The sequence below is a fragment of the Engystomops pustulosus genome, chromosome 5 (genome assembly GCF_040894005.1).
Source record: "Engystomops pustulosus chromosome 5, aEngPut4.maternal, whole genome shotgun sequence".
Lineage (NCBI taxonomy): Eukaryota > Metazoa > Chordata > Amphibia > Anura > Leptodactylidae > Engystomops > Engystomops pustulosus.
In genome coordinates this window covers 140,032,490-140,051,830 of record NC_092415.1, presented here as the reverse complement: position 1 = coordinate 140,051,830, position 19,341 = coordinate 140,032,490, and positions in this window count along the sequence as shown.

Below are 19,341 nucleotides of genomic sequence, written 5' to 3'. Positions count from 1 at the left end.
TTGTAATATTTTTTCACAATACACCCATTTTGGGTGGAAAATTAAACATTTACAATGGATTAAATGAATAAAGGCTCCACAAAGTTTGTTACCCAATCTCTCCCGAGTACACGGATACCCTATATGTGCTGGTAACCTGCTGTGTGGGCGCACGGCCGGGCATAGAAGGGAAGGAGGCGCCATCCAGATCAGATTTGCTATGTCACATTGTACAGGCTATAATTTTTTTCTTTTTTTTAATGTGGACCTATAGGGGCTTATTTCTTTTGCCACATGAGATGCACTTTTCTGGTACGTAATTTGGGGGAATCTATAGGCTAATTGGTGAGATTTTATTAACTCTTTGTTGGTGGAGGAAATGAAAATCATCACTTTTCAGGAAGATTTTTATGGAAGTTTTTTTGGCTGTTTACCATACCATAAAAATAGTATATTATTTTTATTCTATGGGTTGCCACGATTACAAAAAGACCTCATTTATATAGATTTTTTATTTTTTTTCCCATTTTTACTGAATAAAAAGTAATTTGGTTTTAGCATCACCATCTTTCATATGCATAACTTTTTTATTTTTCGCCTCACAAATCTGTTTAAGGGCTTATTTTTTTGCAAGAAGCATTGTTCTTTTTAGTGGTCTTATTTTAGAGTGCATAACATTTTTTAAATCCCTTTTTAGAGCATTTTTATAGGGTATTAATTGAAAATGATCTTTTTTCTGGAGCTTTTTTTTGTTTTGTTTTTTACGGGGTTCAATTTGCGGATCTAATAACGATTCTGTTTTATTACGCAGATTGTTACGGACGCAGGGATACCAAATATGTGGGGGTTTTGTGTATTTTATTCAATTGTACTGAATAAAAACCAATTTAGAGAAAATCTTGTTCATTTTAGCATCACCAACTTTTCATATGCATAACTTTTTTATTTTTCGGCTGACAAATCTGGTTAGGGGCTTATTTTTTGTGAAAAGAGTTGTTCTTTTTAGTGGGCTTATTTTGGAGTGCATAACATTTTTTAAATTACTTTTTAGAGCATTTTTTATAGGGTATTAATTAAAAATGATCTTTTTTCAGAACGTTTTTGCGTTTTTTTTCTACGGCGTGTACCGTGCGGGTCCAGTAACGATTCTGTTTTATTATACAGATTGTTACGGACGCGGCAATACCAAATATGCGGGGGGGTTTTGTGTTTTTGTGTTTTTTATACTTTATTAAGTGTTTTTATAGGAAAGTGACATTTTAGGGGCTTATATTTTAATGCATTTATTTTTTATTTATTCTAATGTATTAACTTTAGTGTTTTTGACTTTTTTTTTACTTATACATACTTGAACTTGAACCAGTGATGCTCTGATCACTGGTTTAAGTTCAATACACTGCTCTACAATACTATTTTATTGTAGAGCAGTGTAAACTGTCTGAGCAAGCTTGCGCATGCTCAGACAGTTTGCAGTCAGACCCGGAAGGGGTCTGACTGCCATGGAGACCGGGCAGCTCCGGGGCACATGCCAGTCCTCGGAGCTGCCCAGCGGCACGGGGGATCCGATCCACAGCGCAAACACCCTTACATGCCGCGGTCATGTTTGACCGCGGCGTGTAAGGGGTTAACACCCGCGATCGGAGCCGGCTCCGTTCGCGGGTGTTAGCGCAGGCTGTCAGCTGTACTAGACAGCTGACAGCCGCTGCTTCTGGTACCGGCTCCGTTCATGAGCCGGTGCCAGAAGCAGGACGTTATAGAACGTCCCCGTGCGCTAAGCATCTAGCCCCGGGGACGTACTATAACGTCCTGGTGCGCCTAGGGGTTAAAGGAAACCTACCATAAGGGATCTGCTATCAGAAGTAGAGCTGATGGTACATTCCTACTGCCTGCCTCTGCCCTAATATGTAATTTAATAGTCATGGAACCGGTACTGGGATAAGAGCAGAAACAAAGACACACCAGTCTCTTAGAAAATGAGACACCATCTTTATTAGCGTGCATCCGCATATATAAAACACAGCAAATCATCTGCATAGGGGCGCAAAAAGGTGATAAAATACTGCAATGCTATAGGCCAGCTGAATATACCAGAACATTCCCTTTAAGACATTCTTCCAAAATGTTGATGAACTATGCACCCTTTCTTCCAGAGGCCTTGTTCTCATATAAACTCATATAAAATTTTTATACTATTTGTCCTTGTGTCAACCTGACCTTCAGGCAGAGTAGCTGCAGAGAGGAGCGAAGACACTGTAATTTCTAAAAAGTTCACATACAATATAGAGTATAAATCATGACATGGCTGGACAGCATGACCCCCGGCTAAGACTAAAATGGCGTCCGCTTGGTCAAAAATGGCGTCTGTAGAGTGTAGAATGAGTATATAGTGAAATTTGATGCCAGGATCTCTGGCCCACAGAGCTGCAGTGCCAAACTGTAATCATAATCACAGTTCAGCCAACTTTGAAAAACGTATGCAATCCCTAACAGGGGAGCTATCATGGTGGAACCCCTTATTGGTTTCATGGTTTGGGCAGATGACATGCAATTAAAATACTTTATATACTACAGGCACTACCAATTCCCCTCAGTGGGTCCCTTTTCAGCAATTCTTGGCCCCAAGCCATTCATTTTATTTGGAAAGCACAATGCCCCCTCATTAGCTACTCTTTATTGACCACAATAAATTGAAAGGGGGTGTTGGTCTACCAGACTTAAAGCAGTGATCAGCTAATCATCTACATCTAGTAGGGGAATTGAATACTTAGGACCTGCTGAAGGCCTTAGCCGGATGTTAACAATGTTTGAAGAGACTTGTGTCCAACCTTCTCTCCCTTCTCACAGAAAATCTTGGGTCTATGCACTGGGGGAGTGGAGTGGGGACTCGGTCCCTTCTCCACCTTACTTGAGCAAATGGGAAGAGGACATGAGTAAATCTCAGACAAGGACAGACAAGGACAAGGAGAAGACAAAGATTTCCAAGTCCTTGTGCCAACTCCAAGATGGTATTTAGGCATTACAGATGTCCCAAAGTGGTTAATTGGTTCTTCCTGGAGGTGGATGATGCATGTTAGTGTTGTCTTTCATCTAAAGGTGCTCACCTTCACATATGGTGGGAATGGCAGATCATTCAAAAAGTTTTGGGAAGAAGTTTTTGACCTCTTCTGAACAGTGAGTGGTGGTCTGATCTCCTCCTCTCAGGAGCTGGCACTGTTATCCTTGTTCCTAGTCTCAATTGTCAAGGTTAAAAAGGGTCTTTTCATACATTTTGTAATCACTGCATAGGCTGTCAATCCTCATCATTGGAGGTCCTGTCCCCTCCCTCTCACCAGCACCAAATTTTTTGAATGTCTGTTCTTGATAAAAATTACTTTGATACATGCTATTCTTTCCACTCTAGCTGGACTGCTTTCCGTGATCCTGTAGCCTTGTCCTCTTTGCTTAATGGAGGATAATATGGCCGAGGTGGACACCAAGTCCACACTACTTCTACCCTTCCCCCTTATGTGTCTCCCTTTTGTTCTTTCTCATTTCCCTGATTGTCTCTTTGTGGTTTCCTTAAGATAATAGTACACTACTATTTTGAAATTCACTTATTATAATGTGTTTTGAGTACCCTGCTATTTTGCATTGTTGTAATATTTTCAGAACTATATCATCTTTCAATCTGCCTCATATGTTATTGCTGCGATACTGCACTTTCTTTAATAAAAAGAGTTACCCGAAATCACAGTATGGCAGTCCTGTTCCCCTAGCAAGCAGAGACTAGCCCAATTTTACGAGCCAAGCACAATCCCGGGGATGGAACTCCTTGCATGATTGTGAAATATGATGCAAGGAGTTTATGCTTCCCCACAGAACATCAGCGCCAAACTTTAATCATAATCACAGCTCGCCATTCTTTTTCTGCTAGCGAGAGGAACTACTTGCTTTATTGTGCTGGATTCACGGTATCTGGCCTCCACACAGTCCGCTTCAGACTGAGCATTGTGGCCTAGTACATAACCTGTGACTGCAATTCTACCTGGGATTAAATGACTTATGAGAAGCAATACCTGGAGGAAAAAGGCATTCCATAGTATCTCAGGCATCTCATTATCCTCATAGAAAATTGACAAATTTTAAATGATTTTGTATGTTTCTTATAGAAAATCACAAAAAAATTCATTATGCCTAACATAAAAACTTTATTTTAACAATAGATATCAATAACAATATCCCTCACATATCCCTCACAGAAGTGACATATTTGCAGTTAGACCCTAACGTTTCTATTCTTCTTTTGATATTGCTCTGAAACATTCCTTTTACTTATTAAATTCATAAGATTTTACTCCTCAGAGCATGTATGCTGGTCACAGAAGAGCAGCTTATTAAAGTAATTTACGCATTTTGTTAAAAAAATGAGTCATAATGAAAAAAAAAGATGTGGGAATAATTCATTCTTCTTGACAGGTAGTTATAATTAAATACGATTTAATAGTAGACGTGAGGTGAAAGGGAGCTTTTTCCATTGTGATGTTATTTTATTATTCATGCATGTCTTTTAGTAATTCTCTGTGAAACAGACTGCGTTTTTATTATTCAACCCTTTATATTACTGAGGCTAGGGAACTAGTTTCCATGTGCTGTATTCAAAGAGATATAATGTATTCAAAGAGATATAATGTTACAAGAGGTTGTGTTCTATACAGTATGACCTCATGGTATTAAAATAGTGATCTGCTTTTCCAGTTTCCCTATCTATAATACAATATTGTATTGTATAGTGATCTGCTTTTCCAATTTTCCTATCTATAATACAGTATTATATGGGCATGCATAGAGCTACATAGACGTTGTGCACTAATGCTATAAGGATGCATGTGGAGGGTTTTCATCGGATTTGAAGAGCATCGAAGAGCAGCTACCTAAAATGGATTTGAGATATACACATTTATTTTAGGGTATTTTTCTCTTATTTTTGTAACTTTTCTGACGCATTTTAATATTTGTGCATGTGTGACTTTTGTCTACCCAGCAAAGTTTTGGTAATATATCTTTAAAATCCAGACGTGGGCATATAAAAAAGGCACACATTTTTGTGCAATCACAGTAAAAAGTCAAATTTTTTGTGCAAGTAAACTCCAGTTACGTGCAGACATAGAATGATATTGGTAGAGTGTTTAACTCCTCACACATTGCAGTCAAACATGTCCGTAAAGTGTAAGTGTATTCTCCCTGGATCAAACCCCCTCTCCTCCATTGAGCTTACAATCCTGTGGCAGCCCCAGGGTCTGGTGTGTGCCCTGAGGCTGCCGGGTCATCTGTTTACTGGGTTCTACCTCCTGGCAGGACCCGGCTGCAATTAACACATGCAGCATGCATCAATACATTTGTAATGCAGTGTGTAATGGTTTGAAGTATGTAAAACACAAAAAACCTACATATTTGATATTACCACATCCTTAATTATCTGTACAATAAATCTAAAACAATATTAAACCTACACAGTGAATGGAGTAAAATAAAAACACAAAAACCTTACTATAATATTAAAAAAATTTTCACCAAATACCCTCACAAAAAATGTTTTAAAAAGTGATCAAAAAAGTTACGTACCCCAAAATGATACCACTGAATAGAACAACTCTTTTCACAAAAAATAAGCAAAAAAATAGATAGGTTATGCCTCTGAAAAGTTTTTGATACTAAAACAATTTTCTCCAATATTGATTTTGATCATTAAAATTTATTAAAGATAAGAAAAACTATATAAAGAGGTATCATAGTGAACAGTGCTAAAAATCCAAAACAAAAACTGAGTTGTTTTGTGTGCACCTTGAAATAGTCAATAAAATCTCATTAATAAGTTATGAATTATCTATACAGTGTATCACATCCCAAAAATAATAGGCAATCATATATTCGCATGACCAAAAATTTTATAGCTTGTGCAACGTGACAATACAAATCTTCTTCCCTACCTTGTCGACTATGTGTCCAAAAAGAAGTTTACAACCACATGTGGGGCATCTGTACACTGGGGAAAAATTGGGTATCAAACTTTGCGAGGGTATAGCAAGCATGAATAGTGAAACCTGCCAGGGGGGTTGGGGGCGCACCAGAATGCCAGTCGTCTTGGTTAACAATCCTTGATTCTAGTTATAGATGACCTTTAAAGGGCTAACAGACATAGTAAAAGTTGTTTTACATACGCTACAGGGTGTAGTAATTGGGGTAATTTATAGGGTTTTATTAGTATTTAGGTCTCTAAAATTCACTTGTAAGCTAAGTTGTCCCTCAAAACGTGAACCGATTTTGACAATTTTCATGAAAATGATAAAAATTGCACCTAAATTTCTAAGCCTAGGAAGCAGCATTTCATACTTTCAAAATTAAGAATTTTTCAGAATTTATGCCAAATTTTCATTTTTTTTTTAAAACAAAATGCATAACTTATCACTCAACATTTTAAACTAACATGTAGAACATAAAGTACAATGGGGCTTATTTACTAAGGCTCCGTGCATCGTATTTCCCTCGTGTTTTCAGACTTTTTTGGGGAGCTCGCCACTCTAGTTATTATTATTATTATTCTAGTGAGATTATTCAAAGAGCCCCTCCATGCTGCAGATTTACAGGCTGTTAAAGTGTGCAAGGAGCACTTCCCCACCCACTGTTTTATGGAATTTCCTGTGCTGCAGTGAAATTACAGCAGGCAGCCAGAGGGGGAAGTGATGAGCAGGAGCAGAGGGGGAGACAGTGTAACAGCCTGTGAATCTGCAGCACACAAATGACCTGGGAATCCTCTCTGCAGCCTTTCAGACACATTTGCAGAATTTTAAAACTTTATTTTAGAAGGAAGGAGGCCATGGATAGCAAATATAAGATTACCCAGTCTTAAAATTCCTCCTGCCATAAGTCCAGTCGCAATAAACACCAAGAGGCTCCAGCCTCTTAGTGAATATGGGTGCAAACTCCGCTAGTTGGCAGAGTTTTCTTGCTCTAGTCTATGCCGGAACTCCGGTGGAGACTATAGAAGAAAAATCGGTGGCCCGGGTGTTCACACCGCATCTGCCCTCTGCCTGCCCGGCTCCCCACACGTTCTACACGACGACCCAGCCATAGCGACATGCAGTGGCAGGGACAGGAGATAATTAGGCTTTCTCCACCAGAAAACTGGCGGATAAGACATGAAAGATCTAGGCCCATGGTTTATCCTGCTTGATTTTGGTGGTGCGTTTCCTTTAACTTAGTCATGAAGAAATTGCAAGATGTGGGCATCAATAGAAACTAGTGTTCCACAATGTTATGGGAGGGATCATGCAACATATACAATCATATCAAATAGAGTCATTAGTAATTTTTTTCTGTCAATAAGGAGAAATAGATAGATATAATGGTATTCAGCAGCTATAGCCTTAACTTTTCATCTAGAGCCACCAGTCACAGACCAATGCTGGAAACGGGAGCTGAAATGTGGCAAGTGCACATTTTTGTTTTTGTTACCTCTGTTAATGACCCTAAGCAGTTTTGCTTTTTCTATACTTATTTGCATATTCCTTACCTCTCCAATTTCACATGTCAGATTAACATTAGCCATGTTAATTTTACTTGTAACATGTGAGGTTAGAAAAACACTAATATTGTAAAATAAAGCAAAACGAAAGGAAAAATAAGAAATATAGAAATATTTATGGGGCATATGTTACCATTACAATTATATTTGACATCTAAATAACTAACTGTATTCATGTATAATGGGAACCCGGTGATACTCCTATGTATTTAATGCAGTTTAACATGATTAATACATTGATTCTCAACAAGCATATAAACTCAGCGTTATGTTCTAAAGTGCACTTGCATCAGTTGGATGTTATTAAGTCTTAATTCAGTCATAATTATATGTGGAAATAAAGATTTTAAACATTTAAGTGCACATAAAAACAATCAATTTTTTTACAGAACTATTTAAAAATGATTCTGTTTAGGTTAGGTTTACAATGCTGGTTCTTAGAAGTATGAGGATGTATTTTGTTTACAACTCCGGCACAAACTCTTACTTTTATACAAAATATGTAGTGTAAAAGGAGCTTTTCAAGACTTCATCGGGGAGTGGCGATCGGTCGTCATGACAGCCTCAGGTCTTCAGAAGACCAGCTTACCAAAATCCACATATTAATCACCATATACCATTGTCTGCTGCTGCTGTGGCTTAGAAGCTGAGCCATGATTGGTTGCTGATTTTCCACAGGGCATTAATATGAGCTCTGAGCTTTGATTGGTTACAATAGGCAATGAGTATAAAGCAACTAATATGTGAAGATGGATAAATAGAGAAACATGCAAGGAGAGTTGGTGACAGAGAGACAGGCAGGGAGATTGAGTGACAGACAGGGAGAGTGAGTGACAGAGAGAGAGGCAGAGTGAGTGAATAAAGACAGGCAGGGAGAGTGAGTGACAGACAGGGAGAGATAGATGCATAGATAGATATATTTTTTTTGTTAACCAATTCTATTTTGTTATAGCTAAGAGCAGTTATTTACTATCCCGAGCAATGCTGGGATCTACAGCTAGTTTATAACATAAAAACTGTGCACTATAAATTGGTGACTATGATATATTGCTGTATTGTTTTATATAATATGTTCTCGCTAATATATTCCCAAGATATCAGATATTCAGATCTGTTCTAAAAATAACTGTGATGATAACTGTATTCTTTCAGCCATTCAATCATTGTATAAATTGCAAAGACTGCTCCCAGCTTAAATGATTGCTTTACTCAAGCCCTGTATTATAAATAGCAAAGGACCACATTTATGTAAAAATCCCCCTCTGCAATTAATAGGTGTCAAAGGGCGGCATGTGCTATAAAAAGCAGCACTTGTACCATCTTCTCTACAATTACTTTGCTTCATTACAGTATTTTAACATTTATAATTAGAGTTATGAAAGACACATGAAATGGAAATAACTGTTAAATGATCTTTAATGGTGCAAAGTGAAGAGTCATGGATTCATTCATGAATATATACTGTATGAACGCTTTCTACTACAATGTTTATATGGCATAATAAAAAACAAAGTTTACTTGGTGGAATTATACATGTGGAATGTGTGTGTTGGGATTTGTATGTTAATTGCCATTCACATTTATAAAAACCAATGAATGTGCTTGGGTTTTTTGTGACAATTACAGTAAATTCCCACAAGCAGGATAGTGTGCTGATTTTCCCTATTAGCAATACACTGCATCAATCACAATCAGTAACATTTAGGTATATAAAATTAAGAAACTTTGATGCACACAATGTAGATTCTTTCCATCATAACATGCCCTTAAATATGTGACATGTCAGTTTTGTGATGTAGATCCAGTTCAATTTTTCTTTCATGTCAATGCAATGGTGGAGGAGAATGAGGAAAGGTCAATCAGATAAATTACACCTTTTCTCTTTACATAGGAAAATCCCATGATCAGGAACAATGTACATTTTCTATAAAATATCATCTGTAATCCAAGAAGAGGTGCAGGGTTGCCTTAAAAGAACTAAAATAGACAAATCACTCAGACCCTCATATCTATATGTGGGACATAGCATGCAGGTTTGGTGTACCACTATGGTATTTAAAAAGGGGTCAAAAAGCCCAGGGACAGATTATCAGATAGGCTCCCAGGACGCGTGTCCCAGGGTCCTCACCAATTTACAAATATCAATTTACTACTAAAGGGACCTCCACCAGCAAAGTCTGAGCTTATGCATGTGTGGCAGCATCCATTGCAGAGACAGTCAGCTCAGTCAGCTTCCACTAGTTTACAGTCTCCCATATAGTCCACCAGCACTGTTTAATTACTATCTGGTCCCAATATATAGCCCACCCTCTCAGTTTAATTATATACAGCCTCACCAAATAGTGCCCCCCAGTTTAATTAATATGTTGCCCCCATATTTAGATCCACCTCAGTTGTGACAAAGTGAGAGGTGTCGTGTGGGAGAACCGTTATCTGCCCTGCTGGCAGATAAAAGGTACATGGTAAAAGCCTTGGATTTGTCTTCAGTAACCCAAGGGTTAATGCAGACATGTGGTAAGCAGGAGAAGTCTGCATGGTCTATGTTGGCCTAGCTAGCATAGACACCTTTGTAATGTCTGTACTGGGCCTGCTTATTATGGAGTAGGGGTAGGCTGGTAGTGGGACTCCTACTCCATCCGGGATTCGGTCCTGGGTTTCTGTATAGCCCACAGGTGCGGGTCACAGACCTCGTTAGAGCCTGATTTAGACTCCAGGCCAGAAGCAGTAGGTGAGGCACTACCTGTCGAGCTGAAGGCTGGACCGTGTTCACACAGCAAAGGTAACTGAGTGCCTCCTGATATTCTGCTGGCCAAGAGCGTGTGCCAGGCAGCCTGGTACATGTAAAGCTAGGTGCTGTTATTGTATTAGGCAGTGCCCAGCCAGTGCCTAAGCAAAGGCTGAAGTTGTGTTTTGGCAAGGAAGTGTGAATAAAACACTTGATTTGGACTTTAACTCAGTGTGTGTCCCTGCTTCCTGCACTACTACAAAGCATCTATCAGAGCAATTCCCCACACTATACACAGCCTCCCATATAGCACAACCCCTGGTTTAATTATTAACTTGCCCCATATATACGGTAGATTTCCGCACCCCAGTTTTATTATATTTAGAAGCCACCCGGTTAATTTATATACAGCCTCACATATAGCCACCCCAGTTTGTTTATATTATATATAGCTATATATGTTTAGCTTATTACATATAGACCTCCTCCAATAAACTGTATCTGGCCCCATATAAATGTATACAGCTGCCCCAGGAAAAAAAAGAATCTGGCCCCATATAAATATACGCACCCCCCCCCCCCCAATATAAGAATAATCTGACCCCATTTAAATATATAACCCCCCCACCAAGTATAAAACAAATCTGCCCCCATATAAATATATACAGCCCCCAGTATAAGAAGAATCTGGCCCAAATATAAATATATATGGCCCCCCCAGTATAAAACAAATTGGGCCCATATAAATATATACGGCCCCCCAGTATAAGAAGAATCCATCCCCATATAAATATATACAGCCCCCCAGTATAAGAAGAATCTGTCCCCATATAAATATATACAACCCCCCCCCCCAAACCCCCAGTATAAGAGGAATCTGTCCAAAACATAAATATACACAGCCCCCCCCCCCAGTATAAAACGAATCTGGCCCCATATAAATATACACAGTCCCTCAGTATAAGAAGAATCCATCCCTATATAAATATATAGCCCCCCCCCCCCCCAGTATAATAAGAATCTGGCCCCATATAAATATACACAGCCCTCCCCTCAGTATAAGAAGAATCTGGCCCAAGCATAAATATGCACAGCCCCCCAGTATAACACAAATCTGTCCCCTTATAAATATACACAGCACCCCCCCCCCCCCAGTATAAAATGAATCTGGCCTCAAATAAAAATATTAAGAAGTGTGTATACATAGAATGGCTCTAGCTGAGAGTATCAGGGCTGACCACAGGGGAGCTGCTTTTCCAAGGTAGCTGCAACCTGACCCCGGAATTATCAGCATTTTTTTTTGTTTATATGTTTTGCTTATTTTTGCTCAAATAAATATGAGCCTTCTTGGACCTGAAGCCTGAGAGATGACCTCTGACAGCTAGAAGAATCTAAAACTCAACAAGATTGGAGCCTATAACATTTTAATTCTTCATTACAGTGTATATCCACAACATTTTTCTGCTAAGGGAAGCAAAACTTTAAATAACAGCTAATTACATATGTACATTTTAAATAACAACTAATTTCATATTAACTTATATTTTAAAGACCCATTTGAATATGAATTATGCTTATTCCTGGAATACCCCTTTAAATCTACCCAAAATCACTTTTCTGCCTACAAAAAACACAGGCAAAAAAATCAGCAGGTAAAAAGAACACAGTAAAACCTCTTTTGTATAATTTGGGACGGTGCTGACAGGGAACTGGCTATTAGTCCGAATTAAAAGTCTGCAAAACAGGCGCGTTACGATTATGGTGGCAGGGTGTGCAACAGCGGGGCCCAGGGGAGGGGAGCGTTCCGTCTGGAGCAGAGTAGAAGCTAACCAGCTGCAGGGAGCTTCGGTCTGCACCGCATTTGTGTTGCATGCAACCCTTTTGTGGCGCAGCTGTGCTAGTCTTCATGCAACACAAATAAGGGGGCATTCCGGCACTCAGTCCAACCGTGTGCCACATCTATCATGCAAAGTCTAACAGAAATGTGTCACATGGCCCATTATATCTGGGGCACACTGCATTATACAATGGCAAACCGCTTTTAGTGCAGTTTGCCCCTTTCCTACCGGTAGTAAATGTGCCCCAATGTTTCAGCTCTATGATGTTTTGCTGAAGAAATATGACAAGTGGATTTCTCACAGGTTTCTGTCCAGATTAAAATGTGCAGATCAGCGGAGGGAATTTACTATCCACCAGCATATAATGATAACCCTGCCTCTCTGATATTTCCAGGGATGGCAGTGCTGGAATCCTACCCGGTGTGGATTTGCACTATAGTCTGCACCTGAACGGGCCCCTTCACGCTCCTCCACACCCATTTGGGAGAAAATTATCATAATTCCTGGTGGTGCACAAGGAATTGTGATTATTTCAGGGTTTGTACCTGTATAAGACCAGAATGCTTTCTCCCCATGTGCATCAATGCTTTATGATAATTGCCTATGGGTAAGTAAACACATGTTTGTTAACACTTTGCTAACACACATTTTGTAAATGCAATGTTGACAGCAATGTAATCAGGCGCATCTCCTCTTCTCAGCTACTGCATTGTGTTTCAAAACTCATGCATTACTGCCACATGTGAACGCATTCCCACGTGGCATTTTTATCACGTTTTTAAACGCATCGAAAACGAAAATGGGAGGGTGTTTGGGCAAAACGAATTGGAAAAGCATGCGTTTAAGGCATACTCCCTCCTTCTTTCGTTTTGGATGCGTTTAAAAATGCAAGAAAAACAACACGTGGGAAGGCGCCCTCAGGGAATCTGTTTACGACATGAAATTATTTGAAAATTTACCCAGCAGTGATTTCAAAGCCAATTATCGGAGCTGCAATTAACAAGCTGAAATAGGCTGAAATGCAATTCAAGCCTATTCAATGTGTGTAATGAGGTTCTGCAGCAGCTCAGGTATGAATTATGAAGTTTTTCAGCAGCTGAGGTGTGTAGTATGAGGTTCTGCAGCAACTGTGGTGTATATTATGAGGTTCTGCAGCATCTGATTTGTGTATTATGAGGTTCTGTAGAAGCTGAGATTTTCCGGGAATTTGAGGTTTTCCAGTGAAGTGTGATTAATATTGAGTATCAGTATGTGAGATCTCACTAAATTTGCAGCATTAACTATAGAATTAAATACAGGCAGTCCCCGGGTTACATACAAGATAGGTTCTGTAGGTTTGTTCTTAAGTTGCATTTGTATGTAAGTCGGAACTGTATATTTTATCATTGTAATCCCAGCCAGAACTTTTTTGGTCTCTGTGACAATTGGATTTTAAAAATGTTGGGTTGTCATAAGAATCAAGATTAATAATGAAGCTTCATTACAGACACATGTGATATCTGTTATAGCTGTTAATGGTAGCCTAGGACTAAAGTACAATAAATTACCAACATTCAGTGGTCCGTTTGTAACTAGGGGTCATATGTAAGTCGAGTGTTCTTAAGTAGGGGACCGCCTGTACATTTTGAGGGTCCTCCACCACATTTTTTGCCAAAACATCTATCACTCCCCTGGAAACATCAGGGGAAAGAGTATCATTTTTTAAATTATTTCTAAAACTGTATGGCCGCAAAATGAGATTACAGATATATTTTTTGGTGCTAATATTAAGTTTGTTTATCGAAACTATAATGGTGTAGCTGTATTATTTGGGCCTCATACAGGCTATTATCATTGGTAATATTTTTTTTGAATTCACTACCCTTAATATTGGTCTATGAAGGTAAAATTAATAACTGTACTGAGGTAAAATTTGCTCCAGCCACAGGATAAAAATTATTTTTGTGTTGTCTGTATGATGGTAGTTTTTGTCTTTTTGTTGCACTAATGATGGTTTCAGTCACAGGGAATTTTGTCCCAGAGCCCAGAATATTCTAGTTACGCCACTAATGAAAAATGTAAATCCCAAAACTATTGGACATGTTTAGCATGTTGGTGTGGCAGAACTTATCTTTATGAAAGCTCTGGTGCAGGTTGTGGGTGTTATGTTTCCATTTTTTTTCCCAAGGCATTTGATAATATACTGCATAAAAGGTTGGTACATTAAATCAGATTGCTGAGACTAAGGGAAAATATATGTGTTTGGATTAAGAATTGGAAAACAAAGGGTCTTCATTAACCCATTGGCGCTCTGCTCCCGCGATACGTGCTCAGCTCCATACTAGTACGGCGACAGCACACTTGGTGCATTGCTTGCCATTGCTTGTCACCATGTCACATGACATGGTGATATCATGATTGGATTTGGGTAACGGAAACAGGAGAACCTCCAACTGAGGTCACCCAGCCAATCAGATTGGTGCTGCCCGCCGATTGCTGTGATTGGCCAGTGAAGTCCGACTGGCCAATTGCAGCATATTTTGGCAGAAAAACAGGGTTTTATCTCCTACCCCCTCCCTCCAGTGGCACCATTTTGGTTTGGTAATGCTGGAGAGAGGAGCTTACTTTTTTGTGCAACCGTGTGCCACATCTATCATGCAAAGTCTAACAGAAATGTGTCACATGGCCCATGTTATAGGTGCACCCAAAAAAAAAGTTAGTGTACTCTGTCGGGACAATGCAGGGTGCGCCAAATTCATTATATCTGGGGCACACTGCATTATACAATGGCAAACCGCTTTTAGTGCAGTTTGCCCCTTTCCTACCGGTAGTAAATGTGCCCCAATGTTTCAGCTCTATGATGTTTTGCTGAAGAAATATGACAAGTGGATTTCTCACAGGTTTCTGTCCAGATTAACCCCTTAAGGACCAGGCCCTTTTTCGTTTTTACATTTTTATTTTTCACTCCCCACCTTCAAAAATCTATAACTTTTTTATTTTTCAGTGTACAGAGCTATGTGATGGCTTATTTTCTGCGTAACAAATTGCACTTTGTAGTGATGGTATTAAATATTCCATGCCGTGTACTGGGAAGCGGGAAAAAAATTCTAAATGCAGTGAAAATGATGAAAATACACATTTGCGCCATTTCTTGTGGGCTTGGTTTTTACAGCTTACACTGTGCGCCCCAAATGACAGGTCTATTTCATTCATTAGGTCAATACGATCACGGGGATACCAAATTTGTATAGGTTTTATAAGGTTTTCATACATTTACAAAAATTAAAACCTCCTGTACAGAAAAAAAATTCTTCATTCTGCCGTGTTCTTGCGCTAATAACTTTTTCATACTTCAGTGTATGGAGCTGTCAGTGGTGTCATTTTTTGCGACTTCTGATGACGTTTTCAATGCTTCTATTTTTAGGACTGTGCGACCTTTTGATCACTTTTTATAGAATTTTTTCTATTTTTCAAAATGGCAAAAAAATGCCATTTGCGACTTCGGGCGCTATTTTCCGCTACGGGGTTAAACGCAGTGAAAAACGGTTATTGTATTTTGATAGATCGGGCATTTTCGGACGCGGCGATACCTAATGTGTTTATGATTTCTACGGTTTATTTATATTTATATCAGTTCTAGGGAAAGGGGGGTGATTTGAATTTTTATGTTTTTTTAATATAATTTTTTTTTTTTACTTTTTTTTTTTTTTTTTTTTTACTATTTTTCAGACTACAAATCAAACAGCACAAAAATGGGGAACTAAATGAAAGTTCAAGAACAATAAAATATAAGAATACAAAAAGTTTATTGGTTACAATGTGATTGGATAAAAAACATATATGGAACAATAAAAGGAACACTGGTTACAGGAGACAGAAGATCATACAGACCAGGTATCATGGAATACAGAAACTATATACTGCAGAATGCAGGACATATGAAGGAGACATAGTCAGTGTAAAGCATTATAGCAATAGATGTACCTGCACAAATATCAGTAGTAAAATGGAATCAGCATATGCATCATCAGATGACTAAAATAGTCATTAGTACTTAGCAATTGGCATAGCTGAAAGTTGCCAAAACTGTATCCATAATTACCTGGTCGCTGAATTAGCCCCAACGCGCGTTTCGACCCGCCGGTCTTTCTCAAGGGGTGATGTTAGAAATGCCTGACCCAGAATTTAAACGCTGGCCAACCAATGAAGTGCTTAATGATGATAGCAGTCACCTGTGGAAGTGGCGCATGGCTGTCGGCATGCATCCACGTCACCGGCCGGATCGGGCGCTGACGTCATCGAGGCGGGTCACATGACCGCATCACATGATCACAGCACCACGCCTCCAGGCACGGAAGACATGGACCAGCGGCCGGCCGACATGCGCACTAGGTGAGGAGTGCAGGGTGCAGAGGAAATACCCCCGTGCGGTATTGGTCTATACTCCAACTACAACACCAGATATAATGAGAGGTCTAGTAGGTACTCTCCATCAGAGGATGTACAGGACAATGTTGCAATCAGCATGCGATTCTCTAAAACGGTGGGAAGCCCAAAGCTGAATCTATACCTCCATCAAAAATAAATAATGAATTGAACATTAAATAGATTATTAGATATCATTATATAATGATACCCAAGACCAGGCATGTCGGTGGTGTTCGCCAATAATTGGCCTCAATTCTCTCTGTATAGATATGATATATAGATATGATAATAATACTGAAAGTGGATAAAAGATTTGATTACTATGTGATGTCTCTGGAGTGCTGTGTATTAATGCGAATAGGATTAATTGGATGTGCATCTACGAAATGTGATATAAAGCATTGAGGCATATTTAGTGTAGGGAAGGTGTTCGAGTGAAGTCGAATGCTGTGGATAGTGAGGATGAATGATAAGTGTATGTGTGTGAAGGGAAGAGAATGGATTGGACGAAAGCGGTCAGCAGTGATCGTGTGAGGTTGTGCCGTACGTAAAAGCCACATGAAACCGATTGCAATGTGGAGAAAATGGTGAAGTGTGAATGTAGGAAGTGTAAGGATGAACAAGAATTTGTGAAGCTTAAGGAGGGCATATATAATATCTGTGCCCATGCTGGAGCCAAGTGAGTGAATAAAACTCAGGGGGGAGGGTGAGGAGGTGCAGTGATGAAACCATGACCAAAACGTGTGGAAGTGGGTGCAGGTGCAGTGACAAACCTGGTGAGGGAGGGTGCAGCAGGTGCAAGCATACTTACATAGTTCGCAAGAATGCAGGATGGATTATTGGTGGTCAGTACACCTATCTCTGGGATAAAGGTAGCGTGCTTGTAGAGACATCACGTAAACTTAACATGAATCTATAGATATTAAAACTGGGAGGTAATGGTCAACGCATGTTAATCAGCAAGCCTCTCCTAAGGCACTCATTGGGGTCAGATAGCCAACCTGGGCTGGATGGTCTGCCAAACAAAAATTTACAAATACCTGATATTGTGCATAACCTAGAACACTTATATAAAATGGAAAGTTAAAATCAATTAAAAAGTTAGATCATGAACATTCTGAATAGGGTGAAATGGGCCGATGCAGGAAATGCCTCGTTTCGAGCAAATAATGTAGATATCTTATAGGAATGCAGAGAAGCCAAAATTTTCATTTAAGCCTGCTGGGTGCACTGTATTCAGAGTCCAAATCCATTTGGACTCTGTCTGTAGTAGTTTCTGTTTTAATGCCCCTCCACGCATGTCAAGGTTGACGTGATCAATGCCCCGAATCTGCAAAAGATTTGGATTGCAGGAATGATACTTTTTGAAATGGCGAGGAATCGGTTTCAGTTTGTCACTCTGAGAGAGGTCCATAGTTGTTGCTTTGGAGATATCGTTGACATGTTCCCTGATTCTGACTCGCAACTCCCGAGTCGTCATGCCGATGTAAATTTGAGGGCATGGACAATGTGCAAAATAAATCACACCTCTTGTGTCGCATGTTATTTTGTGCCTAATCTTATACTCGCGTCCACCTTTCAAATTAGAAAAGACCGTTGTTGTTTCCATATTGGGGCAAGCTATACAGCGCCCACATGGTTTACTGCCTGGTTTGGGTGTAGTAGCCCCGAATATCCGTGGTTGAGATTGAGTAGGGGTCAGGTAACTCCTGACCATCAGGTCTCGGAGATTCGGGGCTCTTTTCGGGGCGGTCGCTGGGTATTTAGGCACAATTTGTCTGAGAATTGGGTCAGACCTCAAGACAGGCCAGAATTTCTCTAGGGCATTAATCATCATTTTCCACTGATCATGGTAGGGGGTTATGAACCGTGGTGGCTGAGCAACGGATTTTTGCTGAGATGGTTGTGAATGAAGTAAGGTTGAGCGGTCGGTATGTCTTGCCCGTCTGTAGGCTCTTTTAATGGAACGTCTACTATACCCTCGATCCAGGAATCTGCGTTGCAGGTCAAGAGCTTGCTGTTCGAATTGGGAATCCGTGGAACAAAGCCTCCTAATTCTCAGAAACTGTCCAATCGGGATGGCATTCAGGACCCGCCTCGGGTGTGATGATGAATAATGCAGGTAAGTGTTCACTGAAGTCGCCTTTCTGTAGATGTTCGTATGGATAAATCCATGATGATCTCTAGTTACTGACACATCTAGAAAATTAAGTGAGTTGGTGTTACACTCATAAGTCAGTTTGATGTTACGAGAATTGACATTCAAGCCATCTATGAAGATCTTCAACTCCGTGGGATCACCCCTCCATATGAACAGTATGTCATCGATGTACCGGATCCAGAGAGGGATCCGGCACATCGATGCATCATCAGACAGAAAAAGCTCCCTCTCCCACAGCCCCAGGAACAGGTTGGCATATGAGGGGGCACAAGCTGCCCCCATGGCTGTTCCCTGGAGCTGCAGAAAGAAGGAGCCGTTGAATGTAAAGAAATTATGTCCGAGGACAAACTCAAGTAGTGTCAGGATAAATCTCTGTTCAGATTCTGTGTAATCAGTCATCCCTAGAAAGTAGGAGACTGCTTCGATGCCATCCTGGTGCCTGATTGACGTGTATAATGATTCGACGTCACATGTTACAAGGATGTCATCCTGGTCAAGCTGGATTCCATCTAACCGCCGGAGGAGATCAGTGGAATCCCTTAAGTAGGATGGGAGATTAGATACCATGGGTTGTAATATGGAATCAATGTATTTACAGATGTTATCTGTTAAATTACCTCTTCCCGAAATAATGGGTCTTCCAGGGGGATTTGAGGTGTTCTTATGAATC